The sequence below is a fragment of the Corapipo altera genome, unplaced genomic scaffold, assembly GCF_003945725.1.
Source record: "Corapipo altera isolate COAL_440 unplaced genomic scaffold, ASM394572v1 56, whole genome shotgun sequence".
NCBI classification, from domain to species: Eukaryota; Metazoa; Chordata; class Aves; order Passeriformes; family Pipridae; genus Corapipo; species Corapipo altera.
The window spans coordinates 5,638,195-5,664,840 of record NW_020884896.1 but is presented as its reverse complement, the minus strand read 5'-3'; the positions used below and the strand labels follow the sequence as shown (position 1 = coordinate 5,664,840).

Genomic DNA, 26,646 nt, shown 5'->3' with positions numbered 1-26,646 from the left:
AGAGCTCTACAGTCAATACCCATTTCCTGCATTTGTTAGGTAGGTCTTTTCTGTTTGTTAACTCCTACAGTCAGTTCCAGTTCATCTATATCTGCTATAAAAAGGAGTGTTCTCAGTTTTTATTTTGGACATTGGGTTCTTTCCTGCTTGTGCCAGAGATAGGCACCCTGTGGAATACCTGCCACAGACAGCACTGAGACACCTTCGAAATGGCATACAGCATCCCCAGGTTTCTACTTAGTTCTGAACTCAGCAGCAGCTGGGAGAGGTTTTCTGCCTCTATTTTTATCTAAGGGAAATTGGAGGAAGAAAAATGTAATCATGCACACCACCCTTGAAAAATTAGACTTCTGTTTCAGGCCACTCCTTGCTACTCATGTGTGATAACTAGTACTGCTTTTTAAGGTCCTGGCAAACCAAGGGACTTCTCAGGCTCTTTTAAGCATCTTGAGTCTTCTAGGGAATCTTTGATTGCTGTTCATTGTAATGATAAATGTGCAGTGGTTAATGTATTGAACTGGTAATCTAGAAAGGGTTTATGTATACCCTTTATCTTCAGCACTGTGATTTTATTCTCTGTGGCCATGATGGCTTCTCTTACTTCTCTTCAAAAAGGGAACTGAATAATACTCTTCTTGGAGAAATGTTGTGAACTGTATGATACTTTTTTGACACTTGGATGAAAAGTCCTGCTTAAGTACGTAGAGATGTTCTGCCTGCTCGGCAAGCTGCGTGTACAGGGGGAGAGAGCTCTGTTCTGCTCAATTCTGGAAACACAGAACAGGCCTTGGCACTTACAGTATGCCATGTGAAATTTCCTTTCAAAGTTGCATCTTATTATTTAGCTATTGCTACACGTTTTACACTCAAGGATGATTCAGCTAAAGCAAGGAGTGGTGGAAGTAGCTGGTAATTGAAATCTTCCTTCCTTTGTCAGTTCTTTCTGCATTGCTACTTCCAAATTTTTAGAACAAACGTAGTCAGCACAATAATAACACTGAGCCAAGAATTTTTATATAAATTCAAAGGAGAAACCACAAGTACTCTTTAATAAAGAAGCATTTAGGGTTCCAGGCTGGATGTTCCAGTTGGCAGTAGGACAAATTGATCTGAAGAGTGTCCCTCTTGTACTCTCAAGTCCCTTTATGTCACAGATTGATGGCTCTTTTTTCCAGAGAGTGTCCCTGCATTTACTTTGCATGAATAGCACAACCAACTTATAGTTCTACTGTGATATACCACTGAGTCAGTATATCTTCAGAGAATGCACAGTTTTATAGTGCTTTTGAAGCCTTTCCAGTACTTGAGACTGAAATTAGAGCAATTCGATCATGAACAAATATTATTTGACTAGCAACATTCAGTTTCCTGATACTTGTTCCACTGTTTTAATGAGAAATTATGTTCCTTCATAGCTTAATTTTTAATATTAAGCTTCTGTGTTGTGACACAGAGGGGTTGTCAGTTGACATAGTTCCAGTTCCAAACCCCTCAGTAAGTGTCCCCTTTTGTGTCTTGGATATACCTTTCTCTGGGAGGGACAGCAGTTTTTGAGGCTGTTGCAAACTGGATAAATGCTGCCTTAGCTACTGGCTAATAGAGGTGTAAGCATATCATTTTACCCTTCTGTTGTAGGTATTCTTTCTGTAATGAGAAGGTTGTGTGGATGGCATGCATTGCAGGGACATTGTTGGGATTACTTGATGTGCAAAAGGTACTTTGAAACTGAATTCTCAGTGTTTAATGGAAGGTTTATCCAAAACCTTGTATGTCTACTTTTATCTTAATTGTTTCCTTTTTTTTTTTTTTTTTTTTTTTAGGTCAAGACAATCTTTATGCTTTATCTTCCCCTTGGTCTAATAACCTCTTTGCAAATGACCAAGAAAGAAATGTGATATTCCTGTTCCCCCCACTCTACCCCACCACAGACATTCTCCAGATTTTGATAGACTTGTTTTATTTATTTCCAAAATTATATCCGCAGGAAACAAGCTGTTTAAATTCAGATTATGCTGAAGCAAAATGGTCCTGGTATGAGAAGCAACGTGCTGTTTTATGAGCGCAGAGTCCCTTTTCTCATAACTGATTGATAGTAAATATTTTCCTGAAGAATTATTGCCAACCATGAACAGTGCAACTGTTTCACTTTTTTTTTCCGTGCTACTTGCTATACCAGCCATTGTCTGTAATTAAGATCTACAATTCACAATGCAGACGTTTGCACTTCCTCTGGGTCTGAGCTATTTATAAGGCATTTCAGCTGTTCAGAGTTTCTTTTGAGTGTTAAACTACGTGTAAACAGGCTTCTTTAGTCTTCAGTTATGCAAACATTGTGGAGTGCTTGTCATTTCTGCTTCTCTTACCACCCAAAATGACTTTGCATGTCAATGAAACCACAAATTAAAAAAGAATTACACTTGAGGGTTTTTTAAATGCAACAGAGGCTTTGAAGAAATATTACTATAAAAGCTAACTCATACATTGCTTTATAGCTGAGGGTCTCTAAGTGTATTCTGGAGATCAGTTCTCAAAGCTCTGCAGTAAGGATGGTCAGGCAGGTGGTATGCAAAATCTTGATATAAAGAATAATTTTCAAAGTTTGGTCAAGTCGATGGAGATGTTTTTACTTTTTGGAGCCCTTAGTTTGGAATCTCAGTCAAGCAAATTGCATTACCTGTGAAATTGAGTTCAGTACATACTGGAAGGTCTCCCACACAGATGTTAGAATCTCCATCTCAGGTTTGACTGGTTATAAGGAAGAACTTTTTCATGCTGGTGACAGTCAACTGGAGCAGGTTGCTTGTGGACGCTCTGTAGCCTCCATCCTTTGAGGTTTTCAAGACCAGGCTGAATGACGCCCTGAGCTACCTGATCTGACCTCATAATGCACTCTGCTTTGAGCAGGAGGAGGCAGGGCTGGAGAACTCTTGAGCTCCCTTCTAAATTGAATCATCATGGAATCCTCTCAGTATCTAGAACTTGACTTGGCATCCTTAATCAAAACTCCCCCACAACTGTTATGTGTGGTGTCACATGCTGTAGTTCCAGCCCATGTGTTTGCTGTTTAAAGAATTACAGCCTTGAGGTTTCCATTCAAGATCTGTCACATTAAGGTTATATGGAGAGTTCACCATGATAAGTGTTACGAACCAAACTCGACTTCCATATCCGAAGTACTTTGGGATCCTTTATGCTAGAAATGTGAAACTGTTTGGAATCCAAGCCATCAGTGTCTTTAGTGATAAATGGGGGCAAACGTGAAAAGAAGCATTGCTTCTTAAATAGTCACCTGCAGTGACAGCATCCTCAGATGGTACAGAATACACGACATTAACTAGATCTGTCTTCAGTGTTTTTCAAATACAAGAACAGAAAAAGTTGTTTGAAAAGTACGTCAAATTCTTATGCTAAAGCTTGTGGTATGAAACGCTGGAATAATAATTTCCTACTGTACCCCACTGCAGGGAAGCCATTGGAGTGGCCGAGTGTCGCATTTCTGAAGGCAGAGCGAGTTCTGAGCTCAGCCTAGCAAATGAGCGCCTAAAAATGAGGCTGCTTTTGTAGACTGATGGGGGCTAACGTGGGGTGGGCTCCAGCGTCTTTGCTGTTGGGAGTGGACAGGGGAGGGGAAGTAGTGTGGAGCGAGTTCATGGTGAGGCGTGCGCTGCAGCACTGCCCACTGATGCATGCCGGATCACCCGCACGCAGAGATCACATGGCTCCTCCAAAAGTCAAACGATCAATTCGCCTCGTTTTGGCTCTGTACTTAATGCACAAACAGTGCGATCTGCAGGGCTGTAATTGCATTGTTAGGGCCAAGGAACAAGCCTGTGCCTTTTCAGCAGACAGCTGGCAGGGAAAGAGGCATGTTGTTAGGAAAGAGAGAGGCAAGGCAAATAAAATTACTGCTAACGCTCAGAGATCGGCAGGAGTCCTACTTGCCTAATCTTACCGGTGGGAGCAAGCGGCTGTTGTAATCCAATTATAGCAGCATAAGCAATTTGTTAGACACTCCGCATAATGTAACAATTTCCCAATAAACTCTGACTTGTAATAACGTCGGCAAGAGCCCACATAAATCTGCCCGAATGGTGGGGGCTGGAGTGTTCGGCTGGGGGCTTGTAATTTGTGCCATCAGCACGTTTTGTGGAGTGTGGTGTGGTGCAGTCTTTCAGTGCAGGAATTTTAAGAGGAAAAGCGTGGCGTGCCCCTCCAAGAGAAAACCATTAGCAAGGGTCAAAAGAGATACCAAACAAAGCTATGAGGTGGCTTTTCTAGGAGGGAGTAAAAATCGACCCCCAAACGCAAGGCGCTAGCTGATGAAGATTTAAAAATATTAAAAAGCAGTAATGAAAATTGTATCATTTTAAATTACAGCAGGAGGAGGAGGGGGAATTAGAATTACATCTGGTTTGGAGGGGGAGGGAGGAGAATATCTATCCTTCCTTATGTTTAAGCCGTTTAAATATTAAAAAAGAAGCTCAAGTATTGAAAGGGATGCTCTTACTAGACAGAGAAGCCACATGTCCTGTCCCAAGCAATTCATAATCTACAAAGGGAAAAATTAGACCTTTTCTGGTATCCAGTTACTCTCTCGTCTTTCTTGCAGCTCCTAGCTGGCTTCATGTGTATTTGCACAGCATCCTGATGATGTGTGTGAGAGATAAAACGTAGGTCTAGAACCATTCACTTTGAGCGTACCCCAGTGAATTTAACTTTTTTGGCACAATGATGAATGTCCCCTCTGGTTCATGCAGATCTACACAAAGAACTAATCTAATTTAGATATTATTTAAAAGTAAAATCAGTCTGCTGCACTCTGGCTGTCACTCTTAGAGCACATTGCGAGTTACAGCATTGTAGACACCAGTTTAAGGTTTATGTTTAGCAAGATTTAAGGTATCATATTTCTGTTAATCCCTCTATTTAGCATTTCCCTTTGCTAAGATGCAGATAGGCAGCAGGCAGAATAAAGTAGGTCCCTTTATATACAGCATAGGGACAGTCAGAGGTCCAGGATTTTCAATGTAGTTCTTAACACTGCTGCGGTGTAAAAATGCCTGACTTCATACCAGAAACAATACTTTATTCATTTCTTAGCTCTGGTGTCTTGTGAGACTTCAGTGTGGATTGACATTTCTGCTCTCGTTTCTCAAGTTGTGGCAGCATAATGCCTCTATGTGGGGGGAAAAATAGTTCCCACCCACACAAAACAGTTACCCTTGTCATTTGGAGCTCCTGCTCTCAGTCTCTGTATTTTGATGCTGTGCTATGCCGGTTCTTCGGCTTAGCAAATAAAACCAAATAAAAAACAAAACCCCAAACCTAAACTGTCAACCTTGTACATACAGCTCATACAATTACGCCTGCACCATGTTTGTCTTTATGGTGGTACCATATTTTGTGCGATTTTGGAGTGTGTTTACATATTCACCTGTCATACTAGTCCTGAGATGATTTTTATTTAAACTGTAAAATAGTAGCTGAGACATGCAGGCAAGCTGCCGTGAGGATAATGCTGCATATTTTGCCCTTCATTCTGTGGAAGTCAAGCTTCCATTGTTCTTAATCTTTGTTGTCTGCCAGCGTCTCAAGATAACAGGCTGAGACAGTTGAGCGTTTCCAAAAGTATCTTAATACATATTTTCTTGCAACATAAATACACCTAAAGAAGTGTATTTAAAGAGGACTGGTATTATCTTAGTTTACCGAAGCTGAATCAATAAACTGCAGTGCTTCTAATAAAGCCACTCAGTGTCTGGGTTTAACTAATGGCTGATTTTCACAGCTTTGACAGTGAGCTGTGTGCGTTATTTTCTCCTGATATTGTAAAAATAATGAGAGCAAATTAGAACAATCAGTTTACCCCGATAGCTGCTGATTGGAGGTGATGGGCAATATGGCAGCGGGTAATCCATCTTCGGGCTCCTGTCACATTAACTTCAGCAGTGTGGAAAAGATCAGGCGGAGCGAGCGGGAATCCTGCCCAATCAGAAAGCTGAAATTAATGAGAAGAGCATTGTTCTGTGATCAACCTTTTAATTAGCAAGAGTGGAGATGGAGGGAGTGATGAAGCTGGCAGCACAGCTGCACAATACTGGGCATGTTTTCGATGAGGGGGAGGAAAAACATGGGTTTTAAATTACCCCTTCTGTGCTCCCTGTACACCGGCAGTGTGTCTTCATTCTAAACCCCTTAAAAGATCTTAATAAACAGCCACATCCAGGTTAATATTGCAAACGTGGCTGTTACTAATGAGTAGTTTCAAAGTAGGTCGTTTCGAGGGTCATTTAGGAAAATGTTGATCACTGTTTACAAAAATAAGAGAGAGAGACAGGGTTTGGTGTTAAAGTTTCACTGCATCAAGGAAAGAAGAGGAGGGAGATGGATAAAATTAGAGTAAGGGACTGCCTTTTTTAATACTCCTCTCCTTATTTAGTATATGTTTGAAATAAGATTCCTCGGCATATATTTGTAACAAGACTCCTCAGTTAAAAATACTATGTGTGCCATTTGGCTTTCAGCAGCAAAAAAAGAGGAGAGATCAAATACTGCATTGATTTCCTAATGCTCCTTTTTGTGTTATTTTTCTGTGGATGGGGTTTTTTTTGCCCCAGTATATTTCAGTTTATTCTCTTACCAACAGGAAATTATAATTTAAAAGATTTGGCTGCTGTAATTGCTAAGGTTGACTTGATTTTTTTTTCCTAATGATTTGAGAAAATCACAGTCTTCTCAAGTACATTCTAAAAACAGACACTGGAATTAAGGACTGTCAGATCTGAATACCAGTCTTAGGAAAATCTTTATTTTTGTAAAGGGGAAAAAATAATGTGGGGGAAAAAGTGATATTAGGGAGCAATTTCTGGGAAGTATTATGAAATAATGTTTGCATTGGGAACCCAGCTACTTCCAGTTACCACAGTTCCTGTTCTTACTTCTTTGCTCTCTGCATTGTGTTTTTTCAGGTAATTCTCTTCTCCTTCCCCATAATTTCCAAAGAAGTTGTAATGGTAGAAGAGCGAAGCTCTGTCACCGTGCACAATGTCCTTTCTTTCAGTTTTCTAATTGGTACACAGGCTCCTTCACTTTTAGGTATTCCACTTTCTGATGCTGAAAAGCAAGTGAGATCTTGTCAGTTTGCAAGAGAAGGCAAAAATCAGCGCTCTGCGTCCAGCAAACTGTACAGGCTGTTTGTGTGAGTTGTAAGCTCACACCCACCGTCAACTTTGCGTTGCTTACTTTAGGTAGGTAGCAGTAAACAGATGTGCTAGAAAGGAAAGCTGCTGTGGATGAGGTTGGTTCCTTTGGGGTTTAGTTCTAGGCAGATCTCACCATCTTTGTTTCTTACAGAGGAAAATATTAGACAACCTTTACAGGCAGAACTGCAAGCCCCACTCATAGTTATATTAGAAGTACAAACCGGTTCAGATAGTACAAAAGGTCTGTGATTTAGAAAGCTAACCTCTTTCAGGCTGTAAAAAGCTATGTAGATATCATCTAACTCATCCAAAGCCCCTGATTTTTAAAGAGGAGCGAGGGGGAAAGAGGATACATCATTCCTACAAAATACGAAAGTTCAAAATACTACAGTAAGCAGTTTCAATTTTTTATAACTTTGCTACTGTTTAACCCTTCGAAGTAAAATTTTGTTTTGGCCTCAGTCTGATTGCCCTCCACTCCCTGCAGCCTGAGGCGGGAATAAAAGTTGGTATGTGGGAGGAAAAGTATTCACTTAGCAAACAGCTGTTCAATATTTTATTTTATTCGTATTCCTTGTTCTGTGCCCCAGGCTGTATTTGTTGCATGCCTTTCAAGTCCTGGTCAGAATATGGAAATACAGACTTCCTCCTGGGGGTTTCCCCTGTAGTTTGAATGCTTCACAAACATTAATTAATCCTTCCAGTGTTTCTTGAGGCAAGCATCCCTTTTTTGCAGAGAAGTTCAAAAGTTACTTTAACAACTGAGATCTAAGGAGGAAGTAGTTTATTTATAGTAAGCAACGAGACCTCGCAGGAGGAATATCAGATTAGGAATTATGAATCTAGATTTTGAGATATCTTTTGTCTTTGTCATATTCTGTTTTTTCATCTCAGTTCTTTGATCTGTAAAAGGATAATACTGCTTAACATTTCCTCATTAGACATTTGGGAATCTGGAAACATGGTGTCAGTTGAAGTATGTTGTGTACTTAAGGAGTATTTTTGTTTATATACACCTAATGTTGACTTGGGCTCTGTTGCTGTGGCATCTCTCTCCCCAGGTCCATCTACATTTTCAAAAAGCTGTATTAGACATTCATCTTGGGAAAGATGCACTTACCAATGGCTGCAGTCAAATTGCAGTCAAATACAATCCTTATGGGAGGCAAGAGGAAAAGTGTAAGAAAAAGTGGACACTTACTAAGCCAAACATTCTTCGTGGTGTTTTATAAAACACTGAAAGCTCTCAAAGCCTTTCGTTCTACTTTAATAAAACTCAAGACCCAGTAAATCATTTCACAGCTGCTTAAATCCGTTTGTCAGCTCCCAAAGACATTCCCTTGTGGGTGGAAACGAGGTGGTAAATTCTTGCCCAAAAGTAATCATACTGCAGGAGAATGACTGGAAAGATGCAATGTGTTGCAGAATCCAGTTTAAGTATGGAGCTACTACCGTGACTCTGTAATGGGATGTCCCAACATGGGGTATAATATCATAAATAGTGTAAATATGCCACTTGTGAATTAATAGGCAGCCTTGGGATTGTAAATCTTTACATATATGTTAAAATGAACATAGAGCTAATCTTAATTCTTTTTTTAACCTAATACAGTAATTTCATTCTAGCTCCTGGTTGGGTTTTGCAACTCGGTGTTTTTACCAGTGCTAGAATTTCTGGGTTATGGGTTGACTTTTTTTTTTATCCCATTTTCAATTAATTTAATTTAAAACATTTCACGTGTCTTTCCCATTCCATTGCCTATATTCTGCATTTTCTCTGTGCAAATTTCCTGCCTCTCTGTTTTCACCCCGACGCATGGTTCTCCCTGTTTTGGGGCCTTCATTTTGAGAGCTGCTTTGAGACTGGAGGACAGCACACTGAGGGAAAGGTCATCCTCTGAGGTGTTTTTCTTCACCTTTTTTTATCTCCTTGAAGTTTTTCTCTGCCATCTTTCAGTATCAGGAGAGCTGTGTTTAGAGTGTTTCTACTTAGTACCTTCTTCCTGAGGCTCAGTCAGCCTGGGGAACTGGGACATAACTCTGCAACACCCTGCGAGGCAACTGCGTAGTATCTCAGGAGAAAAGGGGCATCTTACCCACACTCCGATGGGAACCTGCAGAGAACCAGGAGTAAAAGTTGTCCTGTAGCTCTACTGCCATCTGCTTTATGTAGGTACATGCTCACTTTCTGGACTCCCACCAGTTTTAATCACGAGTTCAATAACCATCGCCTCTTCATCAAAATCCCTTTGAAATTCTTCTCATATGAATGTAACTTTCTGAACTTCAGGACTGACATGAAAGGGAACCCCATAGAGCAGTATATCTACTTCTGTATTGCTAGTGATGACCTTAGGCCACCACAAAGGCTTTGATGCACAACCAGGTTCTCAGACAATGTTACGTGTGCTCTGAGGAGGTTACAGCCATGTTGGGTGTGATCTAAAGAGATTCTTACCCAGCTAAGACTCCTCTCTGGAGAGTGATAGCTTTCATCTTTGAGGAAGCTACCCAGAATCCCTGTACAAACTGCTGCAGGACATGCTGCTGCAGGGCATGGTGTATAAACAAGCCAGCCTAGATAAAGAAAATAGTTAAGTAACTAGAACCTATACAGAAAGAAATTTTACCAGAACCCCTCCCTCTCTTTTACCCTACTCTGTAGCTTTCAAAGAGCCCCCAGTAAACACATTTTTAGAAACAAGCTCTCAAGAAATGAAGCACACACCAGGCTGTGTTTAAGTAACAAAAGTTCCCAATGGTCCCGAGCAGAGTGCTGGACTTGGTGGATCCTATACCTGTGCCCTTCCTAGAATACATATGCATTGTCCAGCACACTAAAAGCCTTCCTGAATACTGTTAGTGAAGCCAAAACCAATCCTCTTTGCATTACATCTTAGAAAGTTCTTATCTCTAGGTAAACTATCTATATTTTACTCAATCCAAGTATACATTTCTTTCTTTTCTCTGTGAGGGCTAGCAAACTGTCTACTAGCTGTTGAAAGAACACCAGTGGCATTTTCTTTACAATTTCTCTCACTCATTTTTTATTTTCTAAACAAAACTTTGTTAAACTGTGCTGTAATTTGCAGACTCAATTTAACTTGATTTTTGTGTGTTTGAAAAGTAATAGCAAATCTCATATATCTAAAGGTTTTTTAAGTTTTTTCTAGATGTATAATCAGTATTACTTTTCCCCAGAAATCCTTCTCTGCTTAATGCAGTAGTATTTATTACAGGTGAAACACTTTAAAGTTTGGAACATTCAGAGCTTTCACTTGAATTTAACTGCCCCCTTCTCATATGCACACTATGAGTCAACATGTGATATGTAGTAATTTTGTTTCTTGGATAATGAAACATGGTATCTGATCTGTAAAATGTAAGTACATTAAACTTCTTTTGTTAATAATATTAAAACACAAGGAGGAAGTTTATTTAAAAACAAATAATTTTGTAAGTTCACCTATTAAGGGTTTAATGCTAAACAGTTACTTATAAACTGTTATAGAATGTAATTCGTCTTTAAAGAGATTATAAAACCTTAGCTGTACTAATGAAATTAATACATACATTGAAGTACTAGTTCCTACAATATATCTTGTAGTTCCCATGAAGGTGGGGTAAGAGAAACGTGAATTTATACATTGCATAGATAAGTTATCATTTGGAAAATGGGAGCAGTACTGTTGAGTTGGCAGTCTCATATCCTACAATAATGTTTATTAGAATAAAACAGTTCTCATTGGAGAACTTGATGTCTTGCCCTCAATTTACTTCCAAATACGTAATTACCTTTATTTCTGAGCATTTATCACCCTAGTAACCTCTTTGGATCAAGTGCTGACATGTAGAATCCCTTCTAATATGAAAAACCAGATCAACAGGCTTCAAATCCTGTCCTTGGGTGGAAACACATTTTCCTTCAGAATTTTCTGATACTGAGCTAAAAATCTCTTCATCTTATGTGGGACCTCAAGTGACTCAAATTGTCTGGGAGTGAGACACTTGCCTCCATCTTCTTTCTCTCAAACTAAATTAGTGTTGACTGGCAGGACAGGTTTTGATCCTGATGGTCATAAGAGTTGATTTGGAGTGATACCAGGCTCCAGCTGGCACCCGTCTGACTTTTCCCTCTTTGCAGTCCCAAGAATGGCAGATACCCATTGCAATCTGTACTCAGATGACTGGTCAGTTAAAGACACAAGACACAAGCAACTATGTTGAAATCAGCCATGTAACTTTTCTTCTTATTGTGAAAACAGTAGACAGTTGTCCCTGGAGACAATGGAGTTCATCGTTAAAACAACTTGCTGCCCAGCAGATCACAACCTGATCTTCCCAGTCAGTGGTAAATGACTTGAAAGTAACTCCTCCAGCAAAAAGTGCAGGGACTCTAAGGTCATTTGTGTTACTCACATCTGGATCACATCTTCTTCTAACATCAAAACATCACATGAATGAAGAGCTTAAAGATTTGCCACAGATACTGTGAGGGTTTACCTGGAGACAGTGAAGGTATGAAAAGAGATATTCTCTATTCCCATGTAATACATTTATTATTGGAGACCACGAGGCATATCCTGTGAAACCAGCTACAGACATAATGAATATGGCCTCGGGGCAGTCTGAAGTTACCTGTGAGTCTCCTGGAGGTGAGACCAATAGATAAAACCACACCAGAATAACTAGTGTTTCTGTGTGTCATGTGCAACTTGGCTCTTTAGCACATAGTGGAAAGCTGTAGGTTGTACATTTCATAAATCTCAGGTATGCTCAAGCTCAGTGGGAACATACCAGACTGAAAATTGATGGCTCTTCGAGTCATTCATGAGAGAGGAATGAAGCTCCACATTTGTATATTTAACAGAGTGAAGTCCACAGTCCCATCAGTGTTCTCTACTCACTGAAAGTCAGTTTGCTCAGTTACCATCAACAAGTTTACATCTGTGCCTTCTAAAGTATACTCTGAGCTATAAGGGGTTGAATGTCCTCTTGCAGAACAAGACATTTTCCTGTTTGTTATACAAGAAAGGCTGGAAGGAGGATCCAGGGAACCACAGGCCTGTCAGTCTGACCTTGGTGCCAGGGAAGGTCATGGTGCAGATTGTCTTGAGTGCCATCATGGGTGACACATACAGGACAACCAAGTAATCAGGCCCAGTCAGCATGGGTTTATGAAAGGCAAGTCTTGCTTGACCAACGTGATCTTCTGTGATGAGGGAAAGGCTGTGGGTGTGTCTACGTAGACTTTAGTAAAGCCTTTGACACCACTGCCCACAGCGTGCTCCTGGAGAAACTGGCTATGCCCAAAGAGTGGCTGGTGAATGGAATTGAATTCAGCTGGTGGCCAGTTACTGGTGGTGTTCTGCAGGGCTCAGTATTGGGACCAGTTCTGTTTAGTATTTTTATCGATGATCTGGATGAGGGACTGGAGTGCACCCTCAGTAAGTTCACAGACAACACTAACTTGGTGGGAGTGTTGATTTGCTGCAGGGTTGGAAGGCTCTGCAGAGGGGTGGGGACAGGTGGGATTGATGGGCCGAGGCCAGTGGTATGAGGTTCAATAAAGTGAAGTGCCAGGTCCTGCACTTGGGTCACAGCAACCCCCTGCAGCACCACGGGCTGGGGGAAAAGTGGCTGGAAAGTGGCCCAGCAAAAAAAGGACCTGGGGGTGCTGGTTGACACTGGCTGAACATGACCCAGTGTGTGCCCAGGTGGGCAAGGAGGCCGATGGCGTCCTGACTTGTATTAGAAATAGTTAAGCCAACAGGACCAGGGCAGTGATTGTCCCCCGTGTACCTGGCACTGGTGAGGCTGCACTTCACATCCCATGTTCATTTTTAGGCCCCTCCCTACAAAAAGGACAGTGAAGTGCTGGAGCGAGTCCAGAGAAGGGCAGCAAAGCTGATGAAGGATCTGGAGCACAAATCATATGAGGAGCATCTGAGGGAGCTGGGGGTGTTTAGCCTGGAGGAGGTTCAAGAGGAGACTTTATTGCTCTCTACAACTACCTGAAAGGAGGTTGTAGCGAGGTGGGTGTCAGGCTCTTCTCCCAAGTAACAAGCGATAGGACAAGAGGAAGTAGCATCAAGTTGTACCAGGGAAGGTTTACACTGGTTATTAGGAGAATTTCTTGCGCCAAAAGGGTTATGGAGCATTGGGACAGGCTGTCCAGGAAAGTTGAGTAACAGACCTGGGAGGTATTTAAAAGGTGTGTACGTGTCGCATTTAGGGACATGGTTTAGTGGTGGACTTGGCAATGTTAGGTTAACAGTTGGACTGGATGATCTTGGAGGGCTTTTCTAATCTTAATGATTCTACCTTCTGGGACTTCACAGGTTCCTCAGAGGTTCCAGTCTCTTGTCTTGCAGATACTATTTTGTCCCTTTAGTGAGCTTATGGATTTTCATCTTACAACCAGTTAGGGGCTGATCTCCAGTCTTTTTTCCACTCTATTTCCATTAGCAGATGTTTCCAGAACCCAATTATTCTAATGACTGGAAATCCTCTCCCGAGTTTCCAAGCTAGTTTATTCATAGAGAGATTATACCACTGGTTCTTTGAGTTGTTTATTCCTTTTGTTTCAGTAGTTCTTGTTCCCTTTTTGATGTTTATCCCCATATATTTTTAGAGAGCTGTCATATCCTCTTTGTTTTATTAGGACAAATTAAATTGTCCTTGAGGAGTGGCATAATTTAAGAAATGGAAGAAAAACTATGAAGATGTTTGAGCATTTGTGGTTGAGGAGTTTGTTTTCTAGGAGGAATTTATTCATGTTTACTTTTCTGATCACTCTCTCTTAGAAATTGGCAAATTATTGCCTTAAACTGTACTTCAGCTATTGACAGTCTTACATACGTGTAAAGATCTAATTCTTCTGACTGATGCAAAGCTTATGGTTTAATTGTTATTTAAAGCAGTGACACAACCTGCATTTTTCTGAAAAGAAGAGGAAGCTTGGGCAAATCACTGCATCCTCCAGCTTGTTATTATTGTCAGGTATCATGGTCCCTTAGTTCTCCTGGAACGTTGTTCTGCCCTTTGCAGTACTCAGCAATACTACTGCTTGACTGGAATACGGAATCACCAGTAGTCACTGCCACTAATTGGCAGATTTTAGAATTTATAGTTTTCTCGGAGGGAACCTGGAATAGGAAATAACTCATGTTGTGCAGTAAAAGCAACTGTTCCATATTTTCCTTCATGTATATTTAACACAATCTGTAATTTACAAAAATAGATTTGAATTAGTCTGCCTGTGGAAGCTCATACCTAAGATAACTTCAGCAAGGCAGGCAGGCAGTCCCTTGTTGCTTGTAACCGATGGCTTAGTTAAGGCTGCAGCTTGGTGGGAGACAGCAGTACTCACTGTATACGTTGCTGAGCCTTACTGTTGAGGAAAATTAAAAATGAACAACCAAGTAGTTGCTCTCACAGTCCTAAAAGTAGTATTCAAAGTAGCAGCAATTACTTATTTTACTATAATGGTGAATCTTGACAGGCCAGTAGTCCTTATCTGTTCAGCTCAGGTAGCCAGGCTGTTTGGGTCCTATGTCCAACAGGCAAACTTGCCTTCATGGTGCCCTGAATTTGTGAAATATGATAGGTCTGTCCTGTACATGTGTGCACAGGTTCAGATTTAACTGTCTTCTCATAGCCTTAAAGTGTGAGAAACTCCTGTTGCTTCTCAGCACAAAATGAAACCCTTATAACAGTGACAACAAACTGAGAATTTAGTTAAAATACATGATGATTAAAATATTTCAACGTTGTTTATTCTGACCCCACTTCTATCACATTAAAGAATAGCTTTTGTGTTTAGACTAACATTCATTTAGAAGAAAATAAAAGTGAAAAACATTTAACTATACTACAAAAAATTAGATTGTTAATTAACTAAGACTTGTAATTTCTCAGCAAAGAAAACTCTGACAAGTAAACCTTCCTTATAGGTCTTTGATTGTAGGTAATAAAAATGTTGCTTAATTAATGTCGATTATATGCATTTGTTGTTTTCTTTCAAGTCACTGGATTTTACAAAATTGTGTGAACTACAGAGCTGAATCAGGTTGTTCTCCTGCCATGTTAATTTAGATCTGTCAACCCTGTTCTGGGGCATAATTTGTAATCCCAAACAGTGCTGAGGTGGGTTGTAATGGGAGTATTTCAAGATTTGATTTAGGAGATTACAGATGATTAGACTTCACAGTCAATTAATTCATTGTTTGAGTCCTGAGTTTTGAGACTGGTTCAGGTCACAAGTGAAGATAAGTTTGGAATTTAATGATTTGTGGAGAGAATCAGATGAAGTTCTTAAAAACACATGCATCATAACAATATTGACAGTTTTTGAAAAATTTTGAATAGTTGAAGTGAAGACTGGATATCTGAACAGGTCCCTTGAATACTGCATGCTCTCAAATTGTCAAGCCAGAGAGCAGTTCTGTCTGCAGTACTTGAAGAACCTGGTATTTGGTTGCTGCAACAAGTGATACAATAGCAAAGGTTTGTGAACCCTAGTGTTGGAAAGTCTTATAAAAAATTCTCTATACAGCATCTTTTAAAAATAGTTTCAGATTTTGCTTATGATAAATGAAATGCATCAACATCAGATAACTATAACTTGGCTTAAGTCAAAATCTGAGTGACTTTTCTTTCCAAAAGCCTGGAAAGTATATATGAGCTTTGACAATGAGTTTGGAAACACTTAGGTTGGAAAAGACCTCAGGAGGTTCAAACTTCTGCTCAGAGCAGGGTCGGTATTGAATTCATTAGCTCCAGTTAAGCTGCACTGCTAGATACCTGCATTGCCGGAGTTTTACATATACAGAACATCTACCTTACGATTTTAGGTCTCCGAATACACCCAGAAACTAAGCCACCACTTAGAGTATGGAATGCTTTGCATGAGAAGGGCTACATTTGGCCCTAGCTGATGCCTACCTTTCTCTCCTAAGATAACACCAAGGACCTCATCAAGTTACACAGTTTGGAAGTAACAAAGACACAAAAACAAGGGCTGCAAGCTGTTTCCCTAAAAGAGGAAGGGAGATATATTGCTTCTAATATACAGAAGTGATCAGAGATCTCAAAAGTTTCACTGTTTGGGCATGCGTGGGGGGGAAACTGCTGATGACGTCTTACTGCAGTTCGGTCAGCACAACTTCTTACCTGTCTCTCATTTGGATCCAAGCCACAGCTATGTGGAGGTGTGGGGAGAACAGGTGGACTGCAGTGTCAGCCTGAGAGGCACGCAGCCGAAGGCTGCCAGCATCACTAACAAATCTGCAACTGCAGAGGTCTTGCTTTCTCATCAGATGTCCTTTCATTGCTGCTGGACAGGTCAGATGCCAGACTGTAATCCTCTTGCACCACATGCGAGAGATGTGGAGAGAGGGAAGTTGTTGCCAGCACTTTTCTCCACGTCCTCTTAAGGGGATAAGAGGAATGGCCTTGGATGCCATCTATATGGCAGGAGGAGGGTCTGTGTGTCAGGATTTGGGTGCAGCAGCAGGACTGTGTACAGAGTTCGGGCCCAAAATGGCAAGGACAGCTGTCAGATGGGACTGAGGGACATCGGCGAGCGATGTTGGGAAGTTTTGGTCAGGTGCTTCTGTCATCTACTCGGGTCTGGTTACTTCTAGTCTTTCTTACTGGACTTGTGAGAGCCATAAAGCGTAGCTGTGGATAGCCTAGCACATCCTATTGTATTTCCTCATCTCTGTCACATGCTAATATTAAAATCACAAACTTCTGAAGTCAGGCAGTGTTCAGAAGTCCCCTGGTGGTTACACATGTCAAAATTGCTGTGATGAGTAAAGGAACTTGAAATAAAGCACACCCTCCCTAGGGTGCTTATCTTCGGGAGGGAGCAAGTTACTGACTTGTCTTATAGATTTTGATTGATATCTGGGTCCTGTGTCTCAGTGTGAGAAGACTTCAGGTGAAATTTTTTCTTAACACACTCAACTTCTGATTCAGCTTTGGAAAGCTGTGGAAACACTTAATACAGCTGTATTTTTTCTAATTGGCTAAGTCGAGACCATGCCTTTACTAACAAGTCTGGTTTGTTTTGGTTTTAAGTGACAGATTTGTTTGCTGGCGCTTGAGGTGAAGTTTACACTTATGTGATGTGGTGTCACCTTGTGACATTGCCCTACCCAAGCACCTTTGGTGCAGAGGCCTCCAAAGCCATTCCCAGCATTAAGCAGTGCTTTGTCTCTGTGTGAAGTGTGTTAGGATACATCTTTAACTGATAGGCTTGTGAAATGGAGTGACTTGCCTATGGCAGCACAGGAAGGCAGAGAGTTAGGAGTAAAACTTGAAAGACTTGGCTCCCATCTTCCTTTCTCATTTTTGCATTGTACTTCCAGCTTTCAGTTTATCAAGAATTAATAAGTAATAACCTATGATTAAAAAGGGCTGACACTTTTTCTGACATGAGATGTTTCTCTGTCTTCAGTGTTGTGCAGACCTCAGCAGAGTTACACCTTTTCAGTTCTACTTAAACGGCGTTACTCAATATTTAATGCTGAAATAGAAACACGTAATTCACAACTGCAGTCAGATATGTTGGGATATTTGTCAGCTGAAAGGCGGGGGTGTAGTAGCAAGACTTCTTTATACCATGAAAATTGAAAATTTTCAACAACTTTTTCATTTAATTTCTTGCTACATCTCACATTGTACACATAGCTGACATGATAATGCTTCAGCTTGCCCTAAATTGCATTTTAAAATAGAGATCAGTTAATTATAGCAATCTGAGTATTTTTAATCGGTTATACAGGGAATTTCTCATGACACTTGGTTCTCTTGAATTTCAGATAAACTAGTGGATGTGTTCTTAATTCCTCATGTGACTACAAAACGTAAATTAAATAAAAATTACTAACAACACCACTCAATACTGCCTTGGGTGAGGTCAGATAGTCACAGCTTAGCATCTATGGCTCTTCTGTTTGGAGAGTGCTAGAGGGAGCTCTAACCCCTTGATCGGAGAAACAGACTGTCAGTGGTGCATCTGAGAGTTTGGTCTGTGGTAGGAAGCGTTGACTTCTCTTGACGTTTAATTTTGTTTTGTTGCAGAAGATTACATATGGTTTTTCCAGGTGTGATCCCAAACTGCTCTTACTAGATGAGAAGATGCAAGTAATGTGTTTGCAAGGATACTATTATTAGATTTAATACAGGCTATTGTGAACTACCTGAAAATACAGAAAACAAGTGAGAAGTATCAGAGAGGTGTTCAACAAATAGCATTCAATGGTAAAGTCGAATAGTCCTTTCCTTTCTCGAAGGAGGACAATTCTCACAGTAGAAGACCTAATGATATTTGAAAGGGAATACATTCAAAGCTGTTGGAAGGAGAAACTACTTTACTCACCATGTAATTGGTTCTTAGATGTTAGGCCAATTATTATAGTGGAAGTTATAGAAAGGGTTGGTGATTATTAGATAAATTTACAATGAGATGCATCAGTGCATGAGGATGGGAGAAATTTCTCATATCATGTCCTCCACATTGATTGCATTCTTGATATGATGGGAAAGTAACTCTCAGAAATGGGATGAAAAGAAGAAAAGAAAACTTGGCTTGTATTTGTAGAAAGGGAAATGTGGGTGAATTGATACTATTTGCACTGTTTATTAATAAACTCACTAAAAGGAATAACAGAATCATGCCTTTGAGTGAAAGAACAATATTTGGAAAATACAACATGTTGAAGGACCAAGTGAGGTTAGCAGTCCTGTTTTGCCACAATTTACTGGGGGGGTTATATTGCTTATATGCTATATTCAAACAATTCCAGTTTTATTGAGTCTACTATAGAAAGAGGAATACTGGAAAGCTCCCTCCCTTATGTAGTTTGAGGGATTTTTTTGAAAGATTATTGGCAGTGTAACACTGAGCCAAGGAGGAATACCCAGTGTGGTAGTCTGTGACTTGGGCTTCCAAATTGTGCAGTTTGAGTGTCAGGTGATAGGGACAAAGTCTGCTCAGCTGTCAATCTGAATATGCCTTCCTGAAGCACTGTTATGGTTAGAGCTGGTCGCTTGTGGCAGAGGATACTATTTTCTGCCTTACCTCTGTTATGTGCTTTCACATTATCAACAGTGTTTGGCCTATCCCAACATAATGCAATTTCTGAAGATAGAGAATTCATTAAAGAATGTCCTTACCTTGTACTTTTGGAATCTGTTCCTCAGGTCATGAATGTCTTGCCAGACACCAATGAAAGAATGGACCAACACAATCTTAAGATATAAAGTCATCGAAAACTTTAGGTAGCACGCACTTCTGGAGGTCTTCAGTCCCCCTGCCTACTCAGTGGAGGATTACCTTCACAACCATTCCATTTTGCTCAGAATCTTGCCCACTCGTATGTTGAAAGTCTTCCTTTTAATGTCCAGAGTTTGCTTATTATAGCTTGTTCCTGTTACCCCTCTTCCTGTTGTTACACACTTCTCTGAAAAAATTCTGTCTCACTTTCCTCTGTAACCTCCCTTAGGCTAGTAGATAGCCCCCAGTCTTCTCCAGGCCAAACACATCCAACTTCTTTAGCAATCTTAGGGGTCTTCCATGGGAAGCAACCCAGTTTGCCAGTAATGTAAAATTTGACTGAAAGGCTGGCAGAACAGCTCATCTTGAGAAGACAATGCTCATTAGTGAGTGAGGGTTACTGGATAATCTTGTAGGTGTTACAGGAGGCTACAGGGTGAACTCTGTCAAAGATTTTGTATGCAGCCCACTGACCAGCTTTGACTTAGCACTGTACAAGAATATTTAATGGATTTGTCCTATTTCAGCTATCTCTGTGGTGGCTGCTAACAGCAGTAATATTGGTATCAGACAGTGTGAGCCGATGAGATGTCCTCTTATTAGATCTAGCTGTACTGGTGGAAAAGAATACCACTCAGCCTTCGCCTGGCTGCTGCAGGTTGCTGCCCTCCAGGATCTGTCAGCAAAACTGCAAACCTGCTTTCAGTTAAGATGAGATGTTTTAGAGTAGACAGTTTAAATAGCAGGTCTTTGCTAACAAGCTTATTTTGACTGAAATAGGTTAGGGAGTGCTCATGTAGCCAACTCTGCTGGCAGATCCAAGGAGTACATTTGCAATGAGAGCAAGCCACATACATGAATCTTGAGGTTCTTCAGAATGCTGCTGGGTTTTTGTTTGTTGCATCTCTCCAGTATCCCTGGAAATATGTAATACTCCTGTAGCTGGGAAATGGTGTATGATATCCAGCATATATATTCACAACTTCCAGTTCTGAATCACTCATGTTGCCTTAGCCAGGTAGTTTGATGTGCTTGTGCCCTCTGTTGTTGGTAGCAAAATGCATCTCCAAGGAAAAAACTCATAGAAAGTAATACTGGGTAAACTGTCTTGGAGGGCTTGTATTTCCTGATGACAAAAGCTTTACACAGGCAGAACCAAGTGATTTGAAAATCTCAATAGTGTTATTGAGAGCATATAACAGGTCTTTTCGGTCATTCTTTCCATCTATTTGTGTGTTGTTCCCAGTGGTACTAGTCTTCACTGTTCAGCCATGTTTTGAATCACTTGAGTCCACTACCTGTTCCTGGCTGCTTTTCTCTCTGAATTAAGGGAGCACTTGAAGCAAGAAGAAAATCAACAGTAAGACCCATAAAGAGTAACTTCACTCAGGCAGTAGATCATGCTTGAATGTTTTAAAAGCAGAAGCAACTGTTCCAGAAAACTATGAAACTGCTGCTTAGAGCATAGCTTACTTACACCTTTCCCTGCCGTAAATGAGCCCTTTGCTGCTACTGGCCATTACCTGATGATTTTAGTAGACTGGTTCTCCAAGTTATAATGTGCATATTCCTTCCCTCCATTAACAGCAATAACACATAATCGTCCCAGCAGTTCAACTCTGGTTCTGGTAGCCATTCTGAGGAAGAAGGCATTTCCCTTAGTGGTTTCCACTGGAAGTGATTTGTTGTTACTGGAGGATCTGCTTTGAAATTTGTGTATGATCATTTCACAGCTAGTAAAAGGTATGCTCTGAAATGTAGCTCTTTAAGAGTGATGGTGTTTTATCTATCCCCCCCCCCCCCATATGTCTAGATATGCATTTGGTCAGGGATCGTAGTTTGGGGAAGTAACATATGCCAGTGCTGTGCTGATGCAAGCAGATTTCTCATCAGTGCTTGTTATTTGCAAAGACAACGTGGAGATAAGGGAGGAGGAGGAGAGGGACTCCCAATTCACATCCATTGCTGACATCAGAGAAATTTTATTTTGGAGGTTTTTGTCAACACTTAAAATCTAGGTGGGAGACCTATATCAAAGGAAAGTTTACAGTAAGAGCTATGAGATTCCAGACAATTAAACTTTATTAGTTTGTCTGAAACATTAAGTATTAGCTTAAAAGAATAGTTTTTTAATCTCCTCTCCCTGTTGCTGTTTACTGTGTAGCAGTGTGGGAGAGCAGCAGCTTCTCCAGCAAGGTATTATTGCTGCTCTTTGAATAGCCCGTGTACAAGTGCTCATAGCTCAGTCCTCTCTCCCCAGTGCCTGGAGAGACTCAGCATGTTACTTCTCTGGTGTCTGCAGCTTTTTCTGGCCCTAAACAAAGCCAACTTTCTCACTTTCTTCTGTATCTGAGGTAATATCTATCCTTAGCCAGTGCCCTCCAGGCTGACACCATATCATAGGTACTTAGATGGTACCTCTGAAAACTATTGCCCTCCCAGGATTTCAGGAAGTGCAGCAGGTTGGCCTGCTGTGTCCAGCATAATTCCAGTGATCTTTTATCTAGATGTATCCTTTCTTATCAAATTTTTTCTACAGTGTGATTAGAAACCAGATGTGGACAAGCAGCCTAAAGCCCCAGACAGGCAAAATGGCTAGTTCTTTGGGCACTGTTAATTTTAGTATGTGTATTTTGAATTTTCTCTTGGAAACAAACAGTAAAGATGCTGTGGTTTCTTTCATGGTGCTTTCTTTTTGACTCTCAGATGTGATTGATGATCATCTACTTCTGGGTTATGTTCGTTTTGCAATGTTTCAGTGAGCTTTGCAGCGTGGAAAGTAATTCAGTACTGAGCGAGTAAGTCCAAATATGTGCTAAACCCATGGTTAACCTCACAGAGGCTGTTATGTGGGATGAAGGCGGGCAGAAATGGGTAGATTCTAAACTGAGCTTTTAAAATAAAAGTAAATGGAGTGAGTTGTTTAATGACTTAGCATTGTAGCCTTGCTGTCAACTCAAACACTGGAAAAACAGATTCATCCTGCAAAGGAGAAGAATGAGGAGCTGGCTGCCCTATTCATGTCTCAGGTGCTATGGCTCATGAGATCCTGCTCTTCATGGTGAGACAACCCCTCACCACCCCCAGTTCTCAAAGGAAAGGAGTTCTTTTATAGGAAGCTGCCAGTGAGGAGCTGCAAAGAACTTCTTTCCTCTTTGCTTAGTCTTGGCAGTCTGGGAACCAGTTCTGCAGCATTTGGTAATTACAAGCCTAAAAAAGAAGAAGCCAGCCATATAAATTGAACCTGTATCCTCTTAATTATGCTGTTACTGCCTTTAGGCCATGCAAACAACACCCTTCCAACAGGATTTTCAAGTAACTAGCTCTGCCCTTTAGCATGGAAGCCTGGCATACATTCTCAGCTCCATTTCACCATTTTTGTTATGTTGCTAAATCAGAGTGGTATTGAGTAGTAATTCGTCATGGGCAGTAGCAAGCAGTCCCATGGCCATGCAAGTAACTTTGGAAAAGCCAACCAAGCTGAGGTTCTCTGGCTAAGAGCAGCTTTATGGGCTGCTCTGCAGGCTTTTATGGGCATCAAACCGGATCATCTCATGGCCACACTGGTACTTTTTAATCTCTCTGCTTTTCCCACGTGCTTCTAACATGCTCCAGAATTCCCAAGCTTTTGCTGCTGGTGAAACTAGTTTCATGTTTGAATGTGTTGTGGGCATTTTTTATGTGGTCCATCTTGAAGAATATTGAGGATATAGAGACAAGTGTGGCTTTGCTTTCATTGTGAAGTTTCCATCTTCCCCCCTTGCCCCAGACCCTGGACATACATACACCTCCATGGTTCCTTTCTTTGTCATCCCATTGCTTGGGTTTTTTCCCCAGTGTCTTTTATCTTTTGAGTAAAGTTTGAACAGTACGCAGAAAGTTAACTGCCTGGAGTCTTTTAAATATAAGTAACACGCACCCAGTAATAAGCTGTCGGTTGTTTTTTTGCTGCCTGCAAAGAAACATAAACACAGCGCTCATTTCTGGCAGGTTTTTACTGTCAGAGTTTCTCCTATTATATTTATCTTACAATTTGCCAGGGGGTGAAGTTATTAAGTTTTAGCAGCAGCCATCGATCAAGTTCACAAGTTAACACGATAAAGGCTCTGTGCCGCTCCGATCCGGGAAAATGATGATCCTCACTCGGTAATTAACTAAATGAGAAAGTTAAATCTTACTTGAGAGCTGGGAGAGATGAAAGAGAGGTGTTTGTCAGTTTCTCAGTGGAAATTAGAAGCAGTTTTCTGCAATTCCCTAAGCTGCTGCTCTGTCATATTTTACATAAGCACTGGGAAAACGTCTTGTAATTAGTGCTGTCATGGAGGATTTTTTTTGCTGAAGGATGTTGGAATAATTCATTAGATTATCAAGAAAGGCTTGTGTCCTGAAATGATTAGCACAGTGAAATTTAAACCATTAACGATAACAAGTTTAGAGCTTGCTGCAGTGCAGAGGCACCCGGGGTATGTCTGTGCCTATTTCAATCATTTCTTATAATTAAACATTATGTCCTCTTTTTTCCTCCCCTTCACTAAGACCCATCCAAATTCCTGTTAAGGTGGCTCTGTCTAGATCAGTGACTTAACCACAATGGGTGGTGCAAACAGTTGGAGGTAAAATGCTGCAGTTGCAGAGCAGTAGTGGAGGACATCTCTCTGTGTCAGAGCCTGTAGTCCCAGTGAGTCCTGGAAGGGGGGGAGAAGCACTCTATGGCCTTTCGGTACTGGAACGTGGAAGGGAAGATCCTGCCTTTTGTCTAGGGACAAATTGAAATTTGCGGTAGTGTCTAATCTCTTGGTCTTTTCAGAGCTTCAGCATGAAGATGTCTTGAAGGTTCAGAAGATCCCAAACCTTACAGTGGTCATTTAAGCCATTCTTGATATTCTAGGAGATAACTTCTCTCTCTTTTTTTTTTTTTTTAAGGGATGTCTTCTTACCTTAAGAAACATGTAACCTAAATTCATCTACCCTTTGGAAAGTGCCTGAACAAAGTCCTCTTCTATGATTAGAGGATATGATGGAGTTTTTTTAAAAATATATAAAAGTTGTGACCACTCGTGGGTGGGTAAACACTATTGCTATACTACAATCAGACAACTGTGCTTGTGTTTGTTTTTCTATGCTTTAGGAGGCTCCTTGGTCCCCTCTACTGAACAAAAACAAAAGTAACCTTTGTTGTCATATATGGGTTACAGCTGAGATATACCATAGCTGTTTCGTTTTATATGCATAACACTAGATTTTTCCGGTCTTTATGTATCTGTGTTGAAATATTACACCTTCCTATAGTTGCAAGCCATTATTTAGATTAAAGCCCTTTCATATATTAGTCCTCTTCTACTTCACTGGGCATACAAATGTGCTTTGTGTTAAATGTAGCCATTTGGAGAAACGGTCTTGTAATTACGGGCTGCAGTGGAGCATAGTACGTAGATCCCTGAGCTAGTACCAACCTGAGGCACTCAATCCCCTGGGTTTCCTGGCACAGCTTATGAGCTCAGGATCACGGTTGTAGGAGGACATCTCTACTGTTGCTGCAGATGAGTCATGGTGTCCAGAGCAAGCTGGAGTACCTCTCAGCCCTCACATACAGGGCTTTGTGAAAAGGGAGTCAGTAAAGCTTAATCTGTTCCAAATTAGTAGTTTGCTCTGCTATACCCAAATTTCCTCCCAGATGATGGACTACCAGTGGTTATTCTTCTTTGCCACATTTGGAAGTGAAGCTTATAAAAATCATGTCTGTATATAGTGCATTTGGATGGATATTTACCCTAGCAGTATGGATGGCACGTGGAACAGGTTTTTGTTTTTCAGGTGAGGCCTGATTATTGTACCGGGAGAGGCTGTAGACAATTTAATAATACAGATGCTTGATGTCATTGTTTTTGTTGAGGTTGTTTTTTTTGCTAACAGGCCTTTTTCACTGAACTGCCAGTGGATTTTCAGGAATCTTCAAATTGAAATTCTGGAATTTTTGTTCTGAACTGTAGTTTGAGTGATTTGGGAGCCCTGTCAGTTTAATCTATCTCTACTCTGCGGAACTGGTGTGTTCCATGGCATGCCCTGTCCTCTTGGTCCCATGCTTGCATAGACCACAGGACCTGCTGGGCATACTGTGGCTGCCTCTGAGCTCATCCTCACTCCTTTAGGTGAGAAACCAGAGCAGGCAAGGATGCAGGTCTCAAGTTGCATTGTAATAATGCATCTAAAGTATCAACCTAAAACATACAGTGTTCCCATGTCTACCAGTTCGGACATAAACACTGTATTAATGTGTTCTTCTCAGAAGAACCACATTATAAACCTGGAGTTTCACTTCCAGAGCTGTTAAAAGTGTTGGTCAATGGACTCCTTCTGTTACTCATTATTCCTGTCAAAGAAGCCTGAGTTCTCTTGGGATCCATCTATCTGTACACACATAAACCATCACTTGTTTCTGCAGATGTTCCAACTTCTGTTTGATACTCCAAACCAGTGTTCTAGAGGTAACTGGGAAGCTGAAGGCTGCTGGGAGAGGGGAGCTCAGAAGGCAGGGAAAGGCCAGAACGTGGTGCCACCCCAGGAAAGGAGCTGCACCTCTGTGGCCTTTGCACATCAGTTGTCTACTCTGCTCAGGCTCAGTATGTTAGTCAGACTTCACAGTCTCTCAAATTAAAAGGCAGATGTATAGGTTTTTAAAAAATGCTTTGTAGAGCATCTCACCCTGTGTTGTGAGATGCACAGCAAACAAAATGGGAAATTACGTGAGATCAAGCTTTTGGGATGCAACATTTCCCCACTGTCTTAATCCAGCATTTTTACAGGGATGTCTGTTTTGCCAAAAATGACCAGAATCACTTGACACAGATGTTCAGTGCACTCCACTGGTGATCATTTTTTGCCAGGCTGTTGCCCACTGTGAACTTTGCTAGAAAAAGTCCAGACTTTTACAAATAGGACTTCATGCCCATAGTCCCTTTAGTGATTTCTCTATATAAAAAGTTGGCCCAAGAGAGAGTTTTTCTTTCCTGCTGCTTTGTGACTTGCTTGCAGTCAGTATTGTCCATGTGATAACTGAATGAAAGCGTAACTCATAGTCCTTGTCTTGCATGATCTTACTGAACACAGAAAGCCACAGCCACACATTTGCAGGGAGGAGCAGGGATAAAAGTAAGGTTG

The 26,646-nt window shown here is 40.9% G+C and overlaps 1 protein-coding gene and 1 long non-coding RNA gene across 6 annotated transcripts in view; one reads left to right on the top strand and one right to left on the bottom strand.

Moving 5' to 3' along the window:
• The window catches only part of BTRC (beta-transducin repeat containing E3 ubiquitin protein ligase), a 123,148-nt gene that overhangs the window by 65,652 nt on the left and 30,850 nt on the right, over positions 1-26,646 (top strand). The gene's annotated exons all lie outside the window — the stretch shown is intronic.
• Positions 3,294-13,505, bottom strand: LOC113949387. Its single transcript, XR_003528439.1, has 3 exons — positions 13,399-13,505; positions 4,639-4,644; positions 3,294-3,305 (listed from the first exon to the last, which is right to left on the bottom strand). It is a non-coding gene; the product is annotated as an uncharacterized LOC113949387 (long non-coding RNA).